The sequence below is a fragment of the Prinia subflava genome, chromosome Z (assembly GCF_021018805.1).
Source record: "Prinia subflava isolate CZ2003 ecotype Zambia chromosome Z, Cam_Psub_1.2, whole genome shotgun sequence".
Lineage (NCBI taxonomy): Eukaryota > Metazoa > Chordata > Aves > Passeriformes > Cisticolidae > Prinia > Prinia subflava.
Genome location: NC_086283.1, coordinates 96,710,345 through 96,731,795, shown reverse-complemented (window position 1 = coordinate 96,731,795; position 21,451 = coordinate 96,710,345). Strand labels below are relative to the sequence as shown.

The window sequence follows — 21,451 nt, the reverse complement described above, 5'->3', positions numbered from 1 at the left end:
GGCGGCCCCGGGGCCGGGCGGGGACAGGGCCGGGCCCGCCGCAGGATCCGCGCCCCGGAGGCGGCTTCCAGCGCCTCAGCCGTGCCTTTAACTTCAGAGCCTGCCCCACAGCATCAGCTCGTTTGTTGCTTTTAGTAGCGAATGCCGGTACTCCGGGATGGCTGTAGAAGTAAGGTAACCCAGACTAGAAGCAGCTGTTTAGATACGAGAGGCCAGAAATGTAACAGGATAGTTAGAAGTCTTCTGAGGGAAGTTTCTCCTAATACCTTTTTACAGTCTTGTTTTCCTACGTGCATCTTTCCCCTAGTCTCTCAGGAATAATCTGTGTTCATTAAAACACTCTTCAATCCATCTCCTGACATATGCTAGTGGAGTGCAACCTTTTCGTCCTTAGAACTGAACTCATTTCCAATAGGTTACCTGTTCACAATCAATACTTTTTATCTTGCAGAAAAGAAAAAGAAAAGGAGGGGGGAATTCTCATATTTCTCTGAACAGCTTTTTTACTTGCACGCTTTTCACACCTTGTACTTTTCTGATTGAAACAGACAATACCAAGCAAATAAACTTTTAACAAAAGGCTTCACCAATAAAGGATTTATTAGCGGTATGGGGCTGCTGTAAAGTTAGTTGTCCTCAATAGCTGCCTTGTATGGGTGCCAGTGTTTTTAATTTTTTTATAATCTCTCACAGTTCTTTTTCTGTGTGTCACTGTGCTTTGAAAGTCATGGTTTAGATTGTAAAATTCCAAGTGTGAATATTCTTGACCACTTCTGGTTTTCTAGACCCCCAGTTTTGTTCTGCCTTTTGCATTGTTTGCAGTAACAGTCATCATAGTTTTCTTTCTGTGCAGAAAGAAAGATATTATTATTACTATCTTAAACTGTCACACGAACTATTGATACACATCCAGTGATTTGATTTGAGGCAGACACCTCTCAGTCATACGGAGCCAGAGAGGGTTCTACATCCTGATTTTTAAAGGATAGAAATTCAGAGTAGACTTGTGGGGAATTGGATCTGAATCAGACAAAAATGGACACCTACTTCTCTCTACAGAAAGATCTGAGAATTCCTGTCAGCAGCCCTTAGAAATTGTCTCTGTTTTTCAGACCATGCCTATTTATTTAAAACTGTAACAGAAACAGCCCTTGAACTTTGACTCCAAACATGGTTTTGTTTACATGAAGTTTACATTTTGTTTACATGCACTTATAGTGTAGGGAAGGGTGATCTATAGGAGGCCAAGTCAACATTTTGTAAGGTAGATCTATTCTACTTTAAGACTGCTTATACTCTGAGGCAAGAGGTTAAAACTGCTTGCTTCTTTTTATAAATCTATAAAATAAGGCTGTATTACCACTAAGAAACTCCTTAAGTACAAGAAACTTTTTTTTTACCATGTATATCTACTACTAGGATTACTTAAATAATCTTCGAGTAAATGAAAAAATTAAACAATAGGCTTGTAGAATGTGTCAGAGTAATTTGTGGGAGTACAAATGGCAAAAATAAGACAAATGGCTGTTGAAGATCATGGGACTGTGATATGTGAAGAGAAGGAAATAGTAACAGTGATGAGGAGCTTGAAAGGGTCTTGAAAATGAGAAAAGAAATACCTGAAGGTTTATTAAATGTAATTGAAAATTCCTATCAGGAATGTTAGCTATGAGCTATAAGTTCTTGATACAGTTTTTAGACTGAAATATGCCACAACTATTCAATGAAGAGCCTTTTCTTGTCTAAATTATGTCTTCAAAATCACCGTGTGGTGATAAAGTACTTCCACATTGAATTTATACCTGTATGTAATTATGTCGAAATTACAGACTCATGAAACAAAAATTACTTCAAATCTAAATTTTCCACTTACATTCATTGGTTACAACATTCTATATTTCAAAGTTTTGTACAGCATGAGAAAATTAACAGACAGCATAAAAGGAGAACATAAAAGGCTTTTGCTTCTCATTTTTCCACTTATGTTCCTTTCTGAAATTATTTCACCTCCATTATTCATACCATCTTCACAAATCTACTTACCTAGTGTCTGGTAATTACATGGTTTCTTACTTTCCATTCATAGGTGTTAATAACTATCCAATATGTGAACATATACAAGCATGTACACGTATAAGCATGGGCACAGCTTTTAGAAGTTAATTGCACTGAGAAATAATTTCCAAGGCTCAGTGGAAGAGAAGACATATTTGTATGGATAAATACATATGCATTTTCATCAAACCCCATGCATAGTGGTGTATACATGTGTGTTTGAGGGGAAAAATATTTACATTGCTCAACAAGCTGCAATTTTGTAGTTCCAACAGACATTAACTTTTCTAGGCTTTCTGAAACATCTACACAAGGTACTTTGCAGTGTTTGTTACAAAGTTATATACATTTGGTGGCCACTGGGCTGCCAAATGCTTATTTTGTGCCCTCTTGTGGCTCAGATTATTAGTATGTTATTTGTCATGGAAAAGACAGGAGATGCATTTGTAAGAAAATTGTTTCTTAATGGAATTCAAGCTCTGTATAAGAGAAATGTCAAGCTATTGAAAATTTTTGCTTCTGCTCTATATGTTGCTAATAGACTCTCATATATGCAAAATGTGCTGGTATTGCAGATTCTACACAAATGTGTAAGAGTTTTGACTTGTAAATGTCATTGACAAAGGATAAGTAATGATACAATCCAAACTTCTTGTAATGTGATTTTTTGTTCAGTAATGATTTAGAAATCTGATGCATAGTAAGTTACTTTAAGCACCAAGAACTCATTCTCCAACCTGGAATAATGGGGTTTCAATGTGAGGCATAAATCCAGCTTCTAGTAGTCCTGAGCATGAAAAACACTTTAATCTGCCTCCCTCCAAATTAATCAAGGCTTGTGACTGTAATGAAAGCAAATGAGTGTTTTTTCAAAAGTTCCAGTTCTCTGTTCCTTCTTAGCAGGACTGGCTACCACGTTATCCACAGAAGTGGAGCCCACATATCAACTCTTGATATCAGGAGACTCCAAATTCTCTTTTATTCCTTTTATTATACAGGTCTTCTGTAAACTCTGAAATTATACAATATATATCTTTTATCTTCATCAGTTAATATTCCTTCAAATGGTTATGATGATTTTAGCTAAATGATGAGTAAGACAGTAGAAGGCAAAGAGGAAAAACATAGAACACACAACAACAACAATTCTTCAGTTGTAGAGTTCTTTGTAATTTCTTCAGCATGAACATATAAAACAGGTATTAATAGAACTGGAAACATAGTGTTAGATATTACTTATGGATAGAGAATACCTTGGAATTAAAAATATTTGGATTATATTAAGAACTATTACAAAAATAGAAATATCTCCAACGGAATAAGCACTGTGATACTCTTATACTGATACCAGACCTGGTCCGTTTGATGGTAATTAAAATCCATGTAAAATGGAAGGTGAACCTGTTTTCAAAACTTCCACTGTAATTGAAAATATTATTTGTTATTTTTTTCATTGTTTAACCTTCCCAGATTTTTAAATATTGCACCATCAAATATGATATCAAAGCAGGAAACCTAAATCAATTGCCAACAATTTCCCATTACTCCCATGAGAGGAATGCTCACGGACCTCAAATAATAAGTTTAAAATGTCGAAAACTCTGCTCAAATGTTTATTGCACTATCTCCTAATTTTTAAAAAACCCTGCTCCTGAAGAATGAAAACATTTGGCTTTTTCTCAGATTTGTTTTAAGTAGGAGAAGAAATTCAGGGTGTGGTGGATTCTCTCAAGTACCCCAGCTAGTCATAACTATTGTTCCGCAGAAGTCACCAGTTACAGACTCAGACTTGACTGGTCTTTTTTATACAAATTCTAGGCTTCCTCCTACATCTATTAGTGAAACAACTGTAGGCTTGGGTTTGCCAATTTATCTTTTCCTTTTCTTAATCTAGAGAAGCGTGGAGTCTGCTATTACAATAAAATATTTAACTGGTTTAAGTAATAAAGGTGAAATAATTTTTAAAACCTTGTGCCTATATAAACAATTTATACTGTAATATATCTGCCTTAAATAGCGTTTTAGTTTGATAGTTACAGTTTGTAACATACATTTATTTAAAAATCTATTTAATCAAGTTTAGATTAATGGCTTTAAGAAGGGGGTACACATACATTGGTTTATGTATTTATTGTAACATCTATTCTTTATTGTGCTGCCATTATCTAGAAGCTTCACTGAGTTAGGCTGCTCTTGAAATACATCCCTTGACTGTTGGAATAATTCAAGTGTCTTACTGGATACTGAGTTTTTAAAGCAAGTCAAGCCATACTTACTAAGGACTTCAACCTTGGTGTTGCTTGTGTAGCTGCACATCCTACGTGTTCTACCTTTAAGCTACACTAGTGCAGGTAGTACATATTTGTGTTCATGTTTGATTTCTAAGGGTACTGCAAGTGAGTTGTTTGGCAGAAATAAAGAGATAAATATTCATAAAAGAACAGTAGATTTATAAAATCTTCTCAGAGTGTTTCTCTATCTTCCAGTCATCTTAGATCTGTCCCAAAGAACCTCTATTCCGTTCTTGAGACTGAGTTTGTAATTCACTTTACTGCTGCATAAACAGCAATTACAATATGTGCAATAATAAAATGCAAAAATAGGGAATTTTGAGCAACTGGCCATAAGCACAGAAAATGGTAGCATATTGCAAACACACTGTATGCACATTGTGATTTCTTAGCATGGAGTCAACTACACATTAGTCCTGGTATAGATTACAGTGGTACCAGGACAGGCTTTACTGATGTTGAATTGGTATAGCATACTCCTTTCCTCCATAGCTGGAGCACAATGCCCTTCAAAAATAACACTTATTTCTACAACATGCAGCATGTGTCATGTCCCATGGAGCAAAAGAAAAGCCAAAAAATGCCTGTTTAAGATCACAGAATCAAAAAGAGTCATGGAACCAAAAAGAATTATCCAATGGCTAAGGTTGGCAAGGGCCACTCTAGGTCATCTAGTCCAACCCCCTTACAAAAGCAAGTTTCCCTAGTCCAGTGGCACTTAGGAATGTGTGCAGACAGCTTTTGAATAATCTCTTTTCTGGAGAAATAGACTCCACACCCTCTCTGGGCAATCTGTCATGGGTCTCAGGCACCCTCATCATAAAGAAGTTCTTCCTCATGTTCAAGTAGAACTTTTGTGTTCTGGTTTCTGCCCATTGCCTCTCATTCTATTTAGCGCCTCTGAGAAGAGCCTGGTCCATCCTCTTGACATCTTCCCTTCAGATACTTACACATTGATAGATCCCCTCTCAGGCTTCTCCAGGCTAGCCAAAACCAGCTCCCCCCACCTTTCCTTATAAGTGAAAGGTGCTCCAGTCCCTCCATCATCTTTGTAGCCTCTGCTGGAGCCACTGTAGGAGCTCCGTGTCTCTCTTGTCCTGAGGAGCCAAGAACATCTGGAGTGCTGTATCCTTACCATGGCCGAATAGAAGTGCAGGATCACCTTCCAGGAGCTGCTGGCAATGCTTTTCCTAATGTTTCCCCAAGATCCCACTGGATTTCTTGGCCCCCAGGACACACTGCTGGCTCATGGACAGCTTGCTGTCCACCAGGACCTCCAGGTCCTTCTCCTCAGAGCTGCTCCCCAGCAGGTCAGCCCAAGGTGCCTGGGGTTGTTTCTCCCCAAGTGCAGGACCTTGCACTTGCCTGTCGGTAGAGATAGTGTCAAAAGACTTTCTGAAGTTGAGGTAGACAATATCCACTACTTTCCCCTCATCCATCCAGGTACTTGCCTGATTGTACAAGGTAATTATGCTGAGCAAGAGTGATTTCTCCATGTTGATGGCTCCTGATCATCATCTTGTCAGCCATGTGGATAGAGATGGTCTCCAGAATAAGGTGCTCTGTCACTTTCCAGGGATTGAGGTGAGGCTGACTGGCTGGCAGTTTCCTGGGTCCTCCTTCTTGCCCCTTCTGAAGACCAGTGTGACATTTGCTTTCTTCCAGTCCTCAGCACCTCTCCTGGTCTCCATGACCTTTCAAAGATGGTCTCACAATGGTGTCCACCAGCTCTTTCAGTACTCATGGATAAATTCCGTCAGGCTCTGTGGACATGTGGATGTCAAGTGTGACTAAATGGTCTTTTATCCAATCCTTCTCAACCAAAGGAAAGTCTTTGTTTTTTCCAAACCTTCTCCCTGATCTTCTGGGTTAGAATTCCTGAGGGGTAGCCTTGGCAGTGAAGACTGAAGCAAAGATATTCAGTAATTCTGACTTCTGTGCAACCTCTGTCACTGGGTCCCTGTTCCATTCAGTAGCAGGCTCACATTATACCTAGTATTCATTTTGTTACTGATTAATTGATGTATTGTCATTTGTATTTGAAAACAAAATACAAAGTGGAACATGGAATTAAGGGAAAAGCAGAAAGTTGGTTTTAGAAACTGGAATGAGCAAAAAGGAGGAATGAAGTCTCAGAAAACTATGGTGGCTCTTTCAGGTGATAATCACAGAAGAAACAATTCTTAACAAGAATGTAGTAGGATTTGTGTGAGAAATATAGGATAGTCTCTTATTGGAGGAGAAACAAAGGGAGAGATTAAAGGCCTAATGCCAAAAAAAGGTTATTCTTCAAATTTTCCTAAGGGTGAAACACTTGCATTACTAATTCTAACAGATTTTTTAAAAATGTATGATAATTTATAAATAGTTTCTGGAAAGCACATAATGAACTGTCTGAGAATAAGATCTGTAAGCAATTGCTACACTCAAGTGCACTTATGTATTAAACGGGTGAAAAGGTCAATAAATTATTTTCCTGGCAGACCAGAAATGAGAAAGTTGAAATAACATCTTGGAAATAACACTAGATACAAAGAAGATCATTTCAGAAAAGAAGAAAAAAACCAAACAAGCCAACATTTTTTTGCCAGACACTTCCCTTTCAGTCACATCTGAACATCAGCAACCATTCCTAATCTGGCACTCCCAGGGCCATGGAAATGTGTACTCTGTTGAACTGATGCCTTGGGAAGGCTGACCTGAAACAGAGACTGTACAGAGCTAGTGAATAAAGTAAGTAAGTATTGAAAGTATTGAAAGGCCTCTAGGATACACTTTGGGCAGGACAAGAGCCTGACCAGGGCTGCACCCAGGGTGGACTAAGAATGGTCACAAAATGTCTAACGAGGTCTTACACTTGTATAAGTTTTGATCCATTTGCATATTGAGTTTTAATTGTCCAATTACAGCTCCAGGTTGTGAGCTCTCAACCTTCTTGTTCCTCCCTTCAGCCACTGTTGTTTGTGCCTTTGGGCCTGAAAGTTGTCCTTGGTCCTCAGCAGGAAAAGGATTTGTTTTGTGTCCCTGCTCTGTGAAGAGAGCTCACCAGCACTGAATGTGAGGCTCTGAACTGCACCCCTAGGCAGCACAGAGTCTGAAAAACAGGAAAGCTAAAACTTAAGGCATCATAGCTATATCTGTGGTTTGTTTTGGAATGAGATAAGGGCTTCTCAGGACCCAACAGCTGAGATTCATAAGCTAACTCATGTATTTAGTTTACTAAGTCTTAAATGTTTTTCCTATGATTAAGAGTTATTGCTTAGTGTCCTGTTTCTCAAAAAAATATAGGAAATTCAAATTAGAGAGAAATCATAGTAACTTATATGAAAAAATCCTTCAAAAATGAATTATTTTAATAAACTTTCTGATCATTATTATTAAGTTGGTAGTTATATTTTTTAAATTGCATTTACTATTAAAATTGAATGGTATTTATACAAATGTTCATGTAATAATAAGAAAGTTTGAATTATTAATAAATAAATTAAAAATAAATAAATAGTTTAAATTAAATTTTTAATGACAATATCTGATTGTCTCTGATACTTTATTGTTTTTACTCTCACTGAATCCTGTAAATACATATTTTCCTGTACTTTAAAAGAGGAACTTGCTTAGAAGTATGTGAGAAAAGCAGGTTTCTTTCATTTGTTAAAGACTAAAAGGAAGTATAATGCACATTTCTAAGATCTGACTGTTGAAGATATTTTCAGTGTGTATTCACAAGCCCATTTTAGAGCATAGGCTTCATTTAAATAAACAAATTTGTAGTTAGTCCTATTCAAAAGACTAGTATATTGTTCAGTGTATCTGAGGATGTATTTAACAAAACTTGAAATGATACAGAGATCAAGATAAAGAATGACTTAGATATGAGAGGAAAAAACCTGAATAGACTTGAACTCTGTGGCCTAGAAAATAGACATGTGATAGAGATCATTCTTTTTATGATCTATATCTATGAAGTCATGAATTGCACAGAGAATGTGACTCATTATCCCATCTGTTAGGAGTTATCATATAAAACCAGTAGATTGTAGGTCCAAAATAAAGAGATACTTGTCCTGCAGCACAACTGAATACGTACTTTGATAGTTGCCATGAAGGACTGTTGATGCAGAAGTTTCTGTGAGTTCAAAGAACAAGACAAAATCATGAAAGAAAAGGTTATTGAGCACAAAGGGTATTGAAACATCGCTGGCTCAGGAGGTTCTGAACTACAATTTTATTACAGAGAAATATCATTATGTAGTCTACTTGTTCTGATATTCTTCTATAAGAATCTGACTCTGGTAATACCAATATTTGAGACTAGATAAACCTTTGGTGTTGCATCTGTTCCCATCTTATGTTTTTCAGTTCACTATTCCTATTGCACTAGATAAATGTGTAGACTTATCTTTTATAACACAGTTCAGAAGCTGAAAAATGACGAATTGTGTGGAGCACGAAAGAAATCAGCACATACGTTATCTAATGGAATGGTTCAACTTCTACCAAAGACTTGTAGTCTGGTAGAATGGGGACTAAAGTCGTGCTACCTTTGTATTTCTTTCTCTTCTGGCACACATCAGTTCCCTACTTTATCTGTATTTGGAGAATGCCACATATGATGCGAGTCAGGCTGCACACCCCTTCTGATCACAAAAGCTGGCACTTCATTCAGGCTTCCTGTTTTAGTTGAGAGAAAAACAGAAGCATCCTCTGTTTTCAATCTTATTTATCCCTCCAGGTCTTGTTTGATATTTCTTCTGAAACTGCAAAAAAAAAAAAAACCAAAACAAACCTGTTTTCTCCAAACCATTGTGATGAGTCTTTAAAAAATACAGATATTTACAGGGCTATCATGGCTATCTTTATTAGGTATTTGAGATGATACAGTAAGGATGACCCATCTATTCTGCTCTCAGGGACACCAAGTCCCAGTTTTCTGGTTGTCTAGTCCTTCATTTATAAAGCTTTGGTACTTATGGTTATTAGAATCAGTGCTCCACAAACCACTTCATCTAATCACTTGAGTAAAAAAAGCAAATATCATACAAAAATTGCTTTTTATCTGAAGCAGTAAACTACAACCCAGGATTTTATTTCTAGATTTCAAGGTACTTCAGTCATTCATTTTATGATGAAAGAAATATGAGATGACACTGATGAGGCAAAATCCTATTTGGCTCTCTATACCTGTTTGTTCCATAATTTCAATGAGGAAAGCTTTTCTACAAAAGTTCATTGGAAATGAAATAGTATCTTAGGAGATAGGTGGATTATTCAAATATCAGACTAGCAGCTAGCATCTAGGAGTAGCAGAGGTCTTAGACATACTTCCTTTCAAATTTTAATAAAACATTTAAAGATTTCCTAATGTGGCATGCAAACCTTTTGACTCCATTCTCTTCAGAAAGTTCTGCTTCCATGGCATTTGATGTCTGCATTTCTTCCTTTTCATCATTAGTGACTGAGTCATGAAATGCTAGTGAAAGAAGACAGCTGCATTTCCATTACCTTTTTTTACTGGGTAGGGAAAAATGTTTTTACATTTACATTTACATTTTACATTTACAGAGAAAAGACATTGCTTGTTAGTGTGAGTTGCTTCACAACAAGCAAGGCTTGTCATAATTATTGTATTAGAAAAAGAATGGGTGGGATAAGCAAAGCCAAAGTAATGGGCAGTGTTGTACAAAAGGAGTGTGTCTAGCACAACATGCAAAATGAGTGTGAACTACTTTGAAACTGCAGAATTGAGCATGTAGGTAGCACAGACAAACGTGGCACACTAGTTGGAATAGTGGGGATAGGGGAGCAGGGTGAGGAATCCCTCAGTTCACACAGTTGGGACAGCAGGGAATACATCTACACAAGGACCAGGGTGGTCTGCATCTGCTTCTCTTCAGCAGAGCTTTGAGTGTTGGGCTTTGCTTCTAGGGCAGAAGATGACTGAGAGCATTGGAGAACACAACCTCACCCATGCACATGCCGAGTTAGATTTTGGATTGGGTGAACTGGAGAAAGTTAAGGCATTGAGACTTCACCATTGATGCCAAAAACCTTCCTTCTGCTTTGATGAAACCATTTCTTCAATATGGCTTACTATACAATGCCCAATTCCTTGAAAACAGAGAGACGAGGACCAAATTGCAGTTTCTCTTCTGCAGTTACCAAGCCTTTTTTTAGCATTCTGGGGCCAACTCCTATCCCTGCAGAGGGGAAGTCCCACCAAGTGGTTGGGAGCATTGTCTAAACGCTTCTTGAATTCTGGCAGGTTTGGGGCCTATGAGCAGGTGGCCTGCTGAATAGATGAGGGGAAAACTGTGGATGTATTCTACCTGGACTTCAGTAAAGCTTTGATACTCTCCCACAGCATTCTCCTGGAAAAGCTGACAGTCCATGGCTTGGATGGGTGCTCTTTTACTCTTTACTGAGTAAAAAACTGGCTGAATGGTCAGGCTTGGAGAGTGGTGGTGAATGGAGTTACATCCAGCTGATGGCCACTCATCAGTCCTGGTGCCAGTCCTGTGTAACACTTTCATTGATGACGTGGACAAGGGGATCGAGTGCAGCCTCAGGCAGTTCACAGGTGACACCAGGCTGGGTGGCAGTGCTGACCTGCTGGAGGGCAGGAGGATCTGCAGAGGGATCTGCACACGCTGGATCATGGCTGAGGCCAATGGGGTGAGGTTCAACAAGGCCCAGGGCTGGCTCCTGCCCTCGGCTCACAACAGCCCCAGGCAGGGCCACAGGCTGGGGCAGAGGGGCTGGAAAGGACCTGGGGGTGCTGTGACAGCAGCTGAACATGAGGCAGCAGTGCCCAGGGGGCCAAGAAGGCCAAGGGCATCCTGGCCTGGATCAGCAGTGCTGTGGCCAGCAGGGCCAGGGCAGGGATTGTCCCCTGTGCTGGGCACTGGTGAGGCCACACCTCAAACCCTGTGTCCACGGCTGGGCCCCTCATGATAGAAAAGAGACTGAAGTCCTGGAATGAGTACAGAGCTGGTGAAGGGTCTGGAGCACAAATCCTGTGAGGAGTGGCTGAGGGAGCTGGTGATGTTTATTCTGGAGGAAAGAAGGCTCAGGGGAGACCTTGTTTCTCTGCAATTGCCTGAAAGGAGGGTGAAGCCGGGGGGGGTTGATACCTCCTCCCAGGCAACAAGAGACAGGGTGAGAGGACATTGCTTCGAGCTGCACTGGGGCAGTTCAGGTTGGACATCAGGAGGAATTTCTTCACTGAAAGAGTAGCTAAGCATTGGAATGCCCAGAGAAGTTGGAATTCACCATCCCCAGAGATGTTCAGGAAATGATTGGATGTGGCACTTTGTACTGTGGTTATTTTGCATGGTGGTGATTGGCCAAAGATTGCATTTGATGATCTTGGAGGTATTTTCCAACCTTAATAATTCTATGATACTTAGATGCTTGCTTTTCAAAAAAATCGAAGACTTGAATATTTGTCAGCAAAAAATAATTTAAGCAGAGTTAGTAATTAGAAGAGCAGGTTACTTTTACCCAAGTCATTGCAAATACATTGAAGTGTCTGAATTCAGGCACTCTCATTTTAAGGGGTAGGCAGATAGAAACACCAGAATGGAGTTTCTATACCAGCAAAACTGTTCAAAGTGGAAATGAACTTTCAGGCTTCCTGAAACAACAAATAGGTATAAGTTTAAAGCTGTACAGGAGCTCAATAGCTGGTCTGTCTAAGTGTCTCCCTTCTGCACTATTTTGGACTTAAATCAATACTGCTCTTCCTTTCTTTCCATGCATTTTTTCCCCTTTTTAGTTTCTCTGAATGGCAGTCAGCTTCCCATATGTTAGAAATTTGGTATCAAACATAAAAGAAGGCTGGGGAAAATCTCAAATCTCTCCTCTTTGAAGGCAGGAGACTGAGATGAACTCTTGTTCTGGCCCAGTCTGGCCTTTCTCATGTACTTTTAATTGAGACTGTGACATGGAAGCAGTACAGAAAATCTCTTCTAAAGTAATAAGGGCAAAAAAAGTATGAAAACTTGATGGAACAGAAAATGGTAAATCAGAAATAAATTACCTATAAAATGAAGTTTTAGATGAAGGGTTAGAGGAATACAAAATAGAAAACCTTGCCAAAATCTCCACAACACCAGGTTAAAGACACCATATCTGGTTCTCTAAAGATTTTTATACCATTTACTCATTTCTATTGAAATTAAATAAGTCAGAATTCTAAGCCTCCTAGCAGCAAACTAAAAATTCATATTCATCAGGTACTTTTTGCACTTGAAGTTCCTTCAAGATTTTTGAAGTGAACTTAGCTTTGGCATCTAATTTAATGTAGTTGCATTAGAAATCGGTGCTTTTGAAACTTTTTTTTACCTGGTGATTTCCTGATGTGGCCTTCTTCTATAGGAGACCCTGTCCCTCACTGAGCCCTGATTTTTTAGCCCATAGAGAGAAAAGGACCGTGCAAAGTTCCACATTACCCTTACACTGTGAAGAACTATATTATTAGTATGAATCAGCATTGAAGGGAAATAATAATAATAATAATATATTAAGTTTTATTCTTCATTGGTTAATGAAAATTGTCTGTGGCAGTTCCAACTTTGGGCACAAGAGGTAGATGTTTTCACATGAAACTTCCATCAAATACTTAACATTACTAATCAGCTTTTGTACTTCTGGATAAAGGGTAGTCAGCTGTTGCAAATTTCCTCTTCTATGTTTCATGCAGCAATACATTTACAAAAAGTGAGATTAATTTTAAAGATGTAATGTGGAGAATGGGAGTAGCCAAGCATTTATTTGTAATGGGTTATTTTGCCCAGGGGATCTTGGGACTTCACATGGAATGCAGTATCTTGTCAATATTTTGTTCTCTCAACAAAATATTGTTATATGCACTTACATGCAGTTTTGGGTGAAATTGATTTTGTGGGGGAATGAGAGTATATGTGGCTGGCATTCACCTGACCTGTGCTGAATCTAGCAACATTCTGTGTGGGTTGGGACTGTTTTGTTAGTTATTTCTTGCTCTCTTCAGCCTAAGCAGATTAAAAAGCCAAAATTAAAAAGCCAACTTGATTAAAAGCCAAGCATATCTGTACCCTTAAACACTGTTACATTTTTTAATATATTGAGTTTACATTATGTGGTTTGGAGGATTTTTAATAAGAAGTCATAGGGAAGAATTACTTGAGTCCATTAATATATTTGAATTTTTGACATTACGAAAACTTTTCCATTCCTAAATATCATGGAGAAAAAACAAGACACTACCTATACTTAATTCTTATAGGGACAACAAACACATTCTCTGGTTAATAGCTGCATAGAAGGATTATCAGTGATGTTATTGTGTAAGATTTTAGTATTAATGCAAATGTGAGCAGTGCTTTGCATATCAACCTAACTCAACCATTATGTTCAAAATATTATCTCTATTTTAATCTCCTTACAGCTACCTAAATATGATACTGCTTTTTTTTTTTTTAAAGGCATCAGTGTAGGCTTTTAACATACTTTTTCACAAACCTGTGTGCTACACAGACTCACAGAGTCCAATGTGAAAACTAATCTTTTTCATTGTAAGTCTCTTTTATGATGTGGGATGACCAATATAGTGGGATCTGGTTTGTGTATGTGTTCATTAGAAGTCACATAAACTTTATGGTAGTTGCTTATATGAGTGAGGATTGCTTGTATGAATAAAAGTTTCAGAAAGGGAACTTACTTTATCACACCTTGTGGCCTGTAAAGCCTTTTCAGGAAATGCAATCAATTACAGTTTTTGCAAATCACTATTTCTACTTATTATCTGAAGATTTTGTTTGTTTCGTCAGTGGGAAAATTGTTGTATGGAGAATTATAGTTACTTCAAAGGAGTCTGAAATTTTAAGTAATTACCTGCCATTTATTTTCTGAAATCCTGTGGATAAATTGTTCTGTTTCATTTATGTGACTTTTCTGTCATGGCGCTTCCCCAATGGATCATCGATTTATGGTTTTATTTTGTGATAATACATTTTCATTGTGAAAACTGCCCTATGCAGTTTCCTGTATCCAGGAATGCATTCATTTTCTTCAGATGTCTTTGTGCTGAATTATATCAGGTAAATTTTGCTCAGAGCTTTGATGCTGTGGGTACATAATCCCTGCTATGGCAGATGATTTACAATTGCTGTCTTGCACACTGCAAAATACCAGTCATACAAAGAAGGTGGCCTTCTGTTGGTGCCTGTAACATTCATTGGCTTGTCAGCCATTCACTGTATTCCAACAGGTTGTTGAAGTTGAAAGTGAAGAATAATTGATTTGTAGTATATTTGACAATATCCACAAAAATCTCTGCAATACTATTCCACATCAGTGAGAGCATGAACAATATAACTAGCTTATGATAATTTAGTAACATTCTTCATATCCATGCAGCATTTTCCACATAAAAGAAAACCAATTGAGGAACAATACCTGAAGAAAAGTCCAACTAATGCAGTTTCATATTTCCAAATTAACTTCATTCTTAAGAAACCCTCAAGAGGAACAATCCAAATAAGTTCTGTTAATGCAGTGTTAATACTTCAGGAATTTAAGCAGCAAAAGCCAGAATGAGACAGGTTTACACAGTAAAATGTTATCCTTTTACCTTGAGGTGTTTGCAGAAACTTCTTCAACACAAACTGTTTACGGATTTGGTAGGTAAAGAGTCCATTCTAAGGAAAACCAGTCTTGCCTACAGAAGCTGAGCATGACTCTAAATGAACCACTTTTCTTCACAGGCAGACTGTGACAGGCTGTTTCATGCAGAGAGACCGCGGGCACTCTATCCTGTCCCCCAGGCAGTGAGAAGCCAAAAGAAGCAAATCTTCAGTGCTACAACAATGTGTGTTTCAGGTCACAGACTGCTTCTGGAGCACAGGTCAGACACCACAGTCTTGCAGTGGTTCTCTTTTTTTGGCTTCACATCCTGGCTGACCTACTTGACACATTTTTAGTAACAAGGTTTGGAGTTCAGCTGGCATCCTGGCTCTCTACTACATAAAGCAGGAGCAGCCTAATACAAGGCAGAGTCATATGCTATGATAGAGTACTATGTAGAACAATACCTAAAGTACAGCTACCTAAATTAGCTTTTGAATACATGAGTGTGCCTGTGGTATGTGGTTGTTGTTTATGAAGCAAACAGCCTACAGTTATGTGATAAATATCAAATATAATATGTTGGATCAGGAAACTGAAGCACAATGACATTACAAAACCAGGTTAGTTTTTACTTTTGAGCTGAATTGGACAGCCTGTTTCAGTACCAAAATCAGACAAGAAGGTGGATGGAACTTGTAGAACCAGTGGAAAATAATGGGATGATGAATTGGGATCACTATTTCAAATTCAACCTCTCCTACCTTAAAATTAGGTGTGTAAAGTTTAATACTATGCAGTTAACAGCGTTTGATGCTTTAGCATAACAATGTATGAAAAAAGCTAAACATGGCAGAACTTAGTTGGCATCCTGAAAAACCTCCTGGTTTGTGTTTATCAGATCCAGCTGGGGAAACTTTTTATATAGAACTGGAGAGGTTTACTCTTAACTGCTGCTTTCATTTGAGAAAAGGTGATGGATACAGGGAAATTACCAACAGAATAATTCAGGGCATTCAGCACAGGGAGAACTGGTGCCATAATGTGATTTGTTAAGATTTTTCACAACAGCCCAACTGATAATAGTGATAGTTATCCAGTTCAGAGGTTAAGTTTTTAAAAATTTCTTATTGTTTACTGGACATCTGTTTTTGATATTAAAATGGTAACTAAATGGAAGTTAAAACTAATGAACTTGCAGTGAAAAAAAACCACCTCTTCTTTCACTTAATAGCACAAATTTAGATTATCCCAGAAACATGATTACAGAGGGATGGATTAAGTTAGCTAAACTATTTTAGCTGCCTTATCTGGGACACTAAAAATCACCCAGAAGTTCTGGGTATTAATTTTAATGCACAACCTCCAAACATGTGACCAAAATGAACATTGCTCTCTTTGCTGTCAGGAGGCATGAAATTCAAAGAGCTGGTTCTGTTTTGTGAGAACTTAAATGGTCCCATGTGTCGCGTATTTAAATTTATGTCTCTTCCATCCAACTATTTGACTTGGACTAATCTAAAATTTTCAGCTGTGTTTCTTGTAGGATGAAGCTCCTTACCTCTCTTCCAGGACTGCCTTTCTGGAATGCACTACTTCTAGATTATTCTTAAACATAACCTTGATCTACTTGTAAAAAGCTGGAATTTCAATCTTATGGTTCAAAACTTTTATAATTAACTCTGCACAATTCAATAAGTGACAGGATCCCACGTATGCTGTTGTCTAAAAGGAGAAATAGAAGATATTTTTCTCTACTTACTTAATTGTTAATATTTCTATTGCACAGATTGCCTAGTAAATGGTTTCTTTGTTTCGTGTTTTTGTTTATCTTAAAATTACCAGAGATACTGTAGTAATTTACTTCATATAAATGCATATAAGTAATCTCTTTATGAACAAAAGCTAGCTTTGGAAAAATAGGTCTCCAATCAGGAGACTATCACTACTTCTACCACCTTAACTTAGTATCTCCCTATTGCAAATCTTGAAAAACTGTAGCCGCTATATATTTCAGGAAAAAAATGCATGACTTTATTCATTTATTAGATTATATGAACAAAATTTTCATATTTGTATTTGAATCGCAAGGAACTAACAAACAGATATTCTTTCCTTAGCCTGGCTAAACTTTTAGACATATACTACCTAATTTGAAATCCAGAAATTGCTCAGTGCACACTGAAGTGTATGCCAAATGATGATGCTAATGCTTCTGGAAAAAATTTTTCAGCAAAACAAACAGCTATAAAACCCCAAAATATTAAAAAGAAAAAAAAAAAAAGAAAGCTATTCCTGAGAAAGCTCTAATTTTGGTTGCATTGATTATGGAATGGGTCTTACCACTAGCAAAAGGACATGAAAATTGAAGAGAGATACTATTTTTAAAATTAAGGCATATTTGCAGATTCCTTTTGCTATAACTGACCATCTGAAGACTTGTTGGAATGTGTTGTCATGGTACACTTCAGAACCCTTGGAAACAAGAGGAAGAAAGGCAGGCAAATATATTGGAAAGCATTCCAGTCCCAGGATAAAGGGAAAACAGAAAACAGAGAAGTCAAATAATTTGTTACACAACTAGTATGACATTTGTCATTTCTTTGGAGTCCTAGCTGCATTTCACAAAAGTAGTTAAAAGAAGTAGTAGTACCTACAGGACTAAAATGTTCAGTTCTGCTGTCAATACGAAAAATGTGATTTTTTAAAAAAATCAATTGATTTAAGAATTAGCAATAGCTTAGCACTGCCAGCAGGTTAAAGGAGCATCTCTCCTATGAGGAAAGGCAGGGGGAGCTGGGCCTGTTCAGCCTCAAAGAGATAGAACTGAGAGGGGATCTCGTCAATGTCTATCAGTACCTGAAGAGAAAGTGCCAAGAGGATGGGCCAGGCCCTTCTCAGTGCTGCCAGGCAATTGGGCAAGAGGCAATGGGCAGACATTGGTGCACCCGAAGTTCCACCTGAACGTGACAAAGAACTTAATTACAGGTGACCCTGCACTGGAACAGATTGACCAGAGAGGTTGTGGAGTCTTCTCCAGAGATATTCAAAAGCTGTCAGCATCTGGAGTACCATTGGTCTAGCGGGCTGTGTTCGAGGAGAGAGCTTGGGCTAGATGACCACCAGTGGCCCAGTCCACTTAACTCATCTGTGTGTTTCAGTGAAGAAGGAAGGGTAGAAAACAAAACTTTTCAACAACTCTAATAAAGCCCTAGAGAAACTTAGAATTTTATCAGTTCAATTTGACTGGCAACCGAAAGAAGGATGAAAGATGAAAGATGACTATTGGGATGTACTTGTATCCCATCAGGGCGAAATAAAAGGTAACAAAGAATGAAGTAACTCAAGGTAAGCACAATAGTAATGAATTGAAATTAAAGCCATAAAATACAACATAAGCCATTTCTCCATCAAAAATGAAGTGGTTAATCACTGGAACAAAAAAAATTAAAAGGTATATTCAAATAAAAACTAAATGGTTATTTTTTTTCTCCACTTGTTTGGTTTAAACTCCATGTGTTTGGCTTAAACTGGATTAACCATGTAAAGCTTTGTGATCCATGGTACATGAAAAATCTAAATCATTCAACTCATGATTTTACCTGACCCTTTACAACTGTGATTCTGTGAATTTCAGGCTTTCAAAGACATTTACTGTAAGTAACAAGGAAGAATTTGAAAAAAGCATCATACACTTTTTGTCCTATTCTCGCTGTTCTGCATCCCAAAATGAACACTGCAAAATATAACTAAACTGAATCTGACAAATCTGGAGCAGAGTAGGAAGCTTGTAAGTGTGTGTGCAATGTGAGCAAAGCAGCTGTACACACACCATTATAACCACCTAGCATTTTATTACTGTATCAGTCAAGTACATGCCTTTGTTCTTCATAACCCTAAAGATCACCCATCCTCAGATTTTTGAGTAGTTACTACCATCCTCTCTTTCCTCCCCAGTACCATCAGTATGTAAAGGACTCAAACCTATCCTGGAAAGTAGTTACTGCATGGTCTACCACTGTACGTGGCTAATACATAATAATGAAGATACAGAAAGATGATTTAGTGAGCTGATGAATGTGATGGACAGCTACTTAATTGCAGAGGAGAAAGTTAATTCACTGCTGAAGTGCCATTATTTAAGTAATGCTTGTCTGTTCAACAGGCATTTACTTAACAGAGATGTTATTAAAGCTAAATTACAGCAAAGCGGTGAGACATCTCCATCTAAATAAGACAGACAAGTCACAATGAGTGATGAGGTACTAATTTTACAAATTTTCAGTTAAGCCATTTATTATAATTACCATATGTTATGTCTTTCGTTTCTTCATTTGTCACTTCATGTATGAAGCCATTTGATTTTTATTTTTATTATTCTAAGTAAGTAACTAATTGTTAGGGGTTAGATTTGTTTCTTTTTTTACTTAAAGAGTTTTTTTCATATAAGTTGCTAGGAACCTAACTACTGGGTACTTATGGGTACTTAAGCAAAACAAAGTGGCCAGAGGAGAGGAGTGTAGCACCTGGCCACATTTCTTTGGATCCCTGGGAGTTTCGTCTTTGGGGCAGGTGAAGGACGGGGCTGGGGGCGGCTGCGCTCTCTCGCTCTCGGCATCGGAAGGAGCACAGTCCAGGTGTTCCTGACCGAGGGGAGAATTCACTGTCATCACTGGAGCCCCGTCCTAGGGATCACCCACCGTCTGCTCCTGGAGCAGGAATTCTGGGCTTGATTTTCCTGCCCTGCGGGAGCCGCTGTCCCAGCCCGCCGCTTCTCCGGCGCTGCTCTGGGGCTTTGCAGCGCTGCAGCCCCGCAGCCCCTGCCCCGCCGGGACATCCCACGGTTCAGGTACCACCAGAGCTCCCGGTACATCTCATCCCCCAGCCCGGCATTCCTGCTCATCCCAGACTTTCCAGCTACCACCAGCTGGTGCTTCACAGAGAAAATGTAACTGAACTCCTGATTTCTTTGTAGTGCTTGTGGATGTTAATTTAATGGAATTGGAGAGGTTTCAAAAGTCCTCAGAGGTGCTCAAGTCCATAAATTAAACCAAGCTCTGTTGCTTGGCGAAAAAATGAACTAAAGCCCCAGCTTTTATCCCTCCAAGTATCATGAGACAAGAGCTCTCATTTAGATCCAATGTCCTGAATTCAAGAAAGCCTCCCTTTGCACTGCCAGCTGAGATTTTTAGGAATCAAAGGATGAAACTGCCCTGTGATTTCACTGGCACTCATGGGGACACACCTTGGTCAGTGGTGCCCGCTGAGCAAGGGACTGGGCCTGCGGGAGGACGCCCGTGCCCACATTCTTCTCTCAGGGCAAATGCTGTCTTTGCAACACCAAACCAATGCAACAAACCTTGCCTGACCAATTCCACACAGACCAAAAGACAAAATGGAACAAACTTGGCTTTAATGAGAAACACAGATCTTTTCTTAACAAATACAATGTTACAAAGGGTGAAGCCTAGTGAACAACACCAAACCTCTTATATCTACTGATAAATCTAATTATACTAATAAATCTTTATCTATACTAATGAACCTTAACTAATAACTTGAGAAATGCCTATCTAGTAAAGTCAATCAAAGAATAAACAACTCTTAAAAACTATCCTACTTCTATCTACTCTTCTCAACAGCTAACTCTTGCTAGCCCTGGACAAGTGCAGGCCTAATTTGATCTTTTCTTCTTGGGAACAGGCTCTGCTTCCTTCTGTGGGTGATGTCTTCTCCTGTGTGCATTCCTTTCCTTCTTGGTTTCAAATACCCTGCAAGATAGGAAACAAACCCTCCATTGTGAATTCAATACACACCGTGAAACCAAGTTCCCAGATTTCCATTTCTCCATGAATTTCTGTCTTTTCTGGCGGAGATATATTTATAAATCGATCATCCCCATGAATCTGATCGTTCTTGTTTCAGTTCCTTCAAATTTCTTCCTCCTCTCACTTCATCTTATTTTACGCTTGACCAGCAGCATCAAACCCAGCTTTAGTGTATCTATTGCTACTTGTGGGAATTGTGTCTTGTTGGGGCAGCCCAAGGTTTCATTGTGAGTGCTGGGGTTGAACTGCGCTGTGTGGGTTTCCAGCGGGTTGTACCGCTGAGCACGGCGGGCAGGGCCGATGCTGCCAGTGGCCTCAGCTTGCCCTGCGTGGGTGCCTTTGCACAGGGTGAAGCTGTTGCAGTGCCAAGGGCCAGGCTGTGAGCAGGGAGAGGAAGAAGTGGCGCACCGTTGGCACTGCCCGCACGGGAAGGGGCCTCCCGCCGGCCGGGGCGGCTGGGGCGCTTGGCAGCAGGGACACTCCGCCTTGCGGGCCCTGCTGCGCCTTCTCTTCCCTGCCTGCCCATCCTCCGCTCTGGCACGGCTTGGGCTGCTCTTGGCTTCGCCCATGCTCTGCAAATCAAAGAATCCTCATCAATCTTTCCTTCCACTCACAAAGCTGGAAATCAGAGTGTCCAATGCAAAAATCTGTTGGCCTGAGCAAATTCCCCCA

The 21,451-nt window shown here is 39.0% G+C and overlaps 1 long non-coding RNA gene across 2 annotated transcripts; it reads left to right on the top strand.

Annotated features, from left to right (window-relative positions):
* Positions 1–36: 36 nt before the first annotated feature.
* LOC134563769 (uncharacterized) lies at positions 37–18,392 on the top strand. 2 transcript variants are annotated; one of them, XR_010083418.1, is made up of 3 exons: positions 37–174; positions 15,092–15,231; positions 17,940–18,392. It is a non-coding gene; the product is annotated as an uncharacterized LOC134563769 (long non-coding RNA). The 2 variants fall into 2 exon arrangements; XR_010083417.1 differs by lacking the exon at positions 17,940–18,392 and adding an exon at positions 17,359–17,633.
* The last annotated feature ends 3,059 nt before the right edge of the window (positions 18,393–21,451 follow it).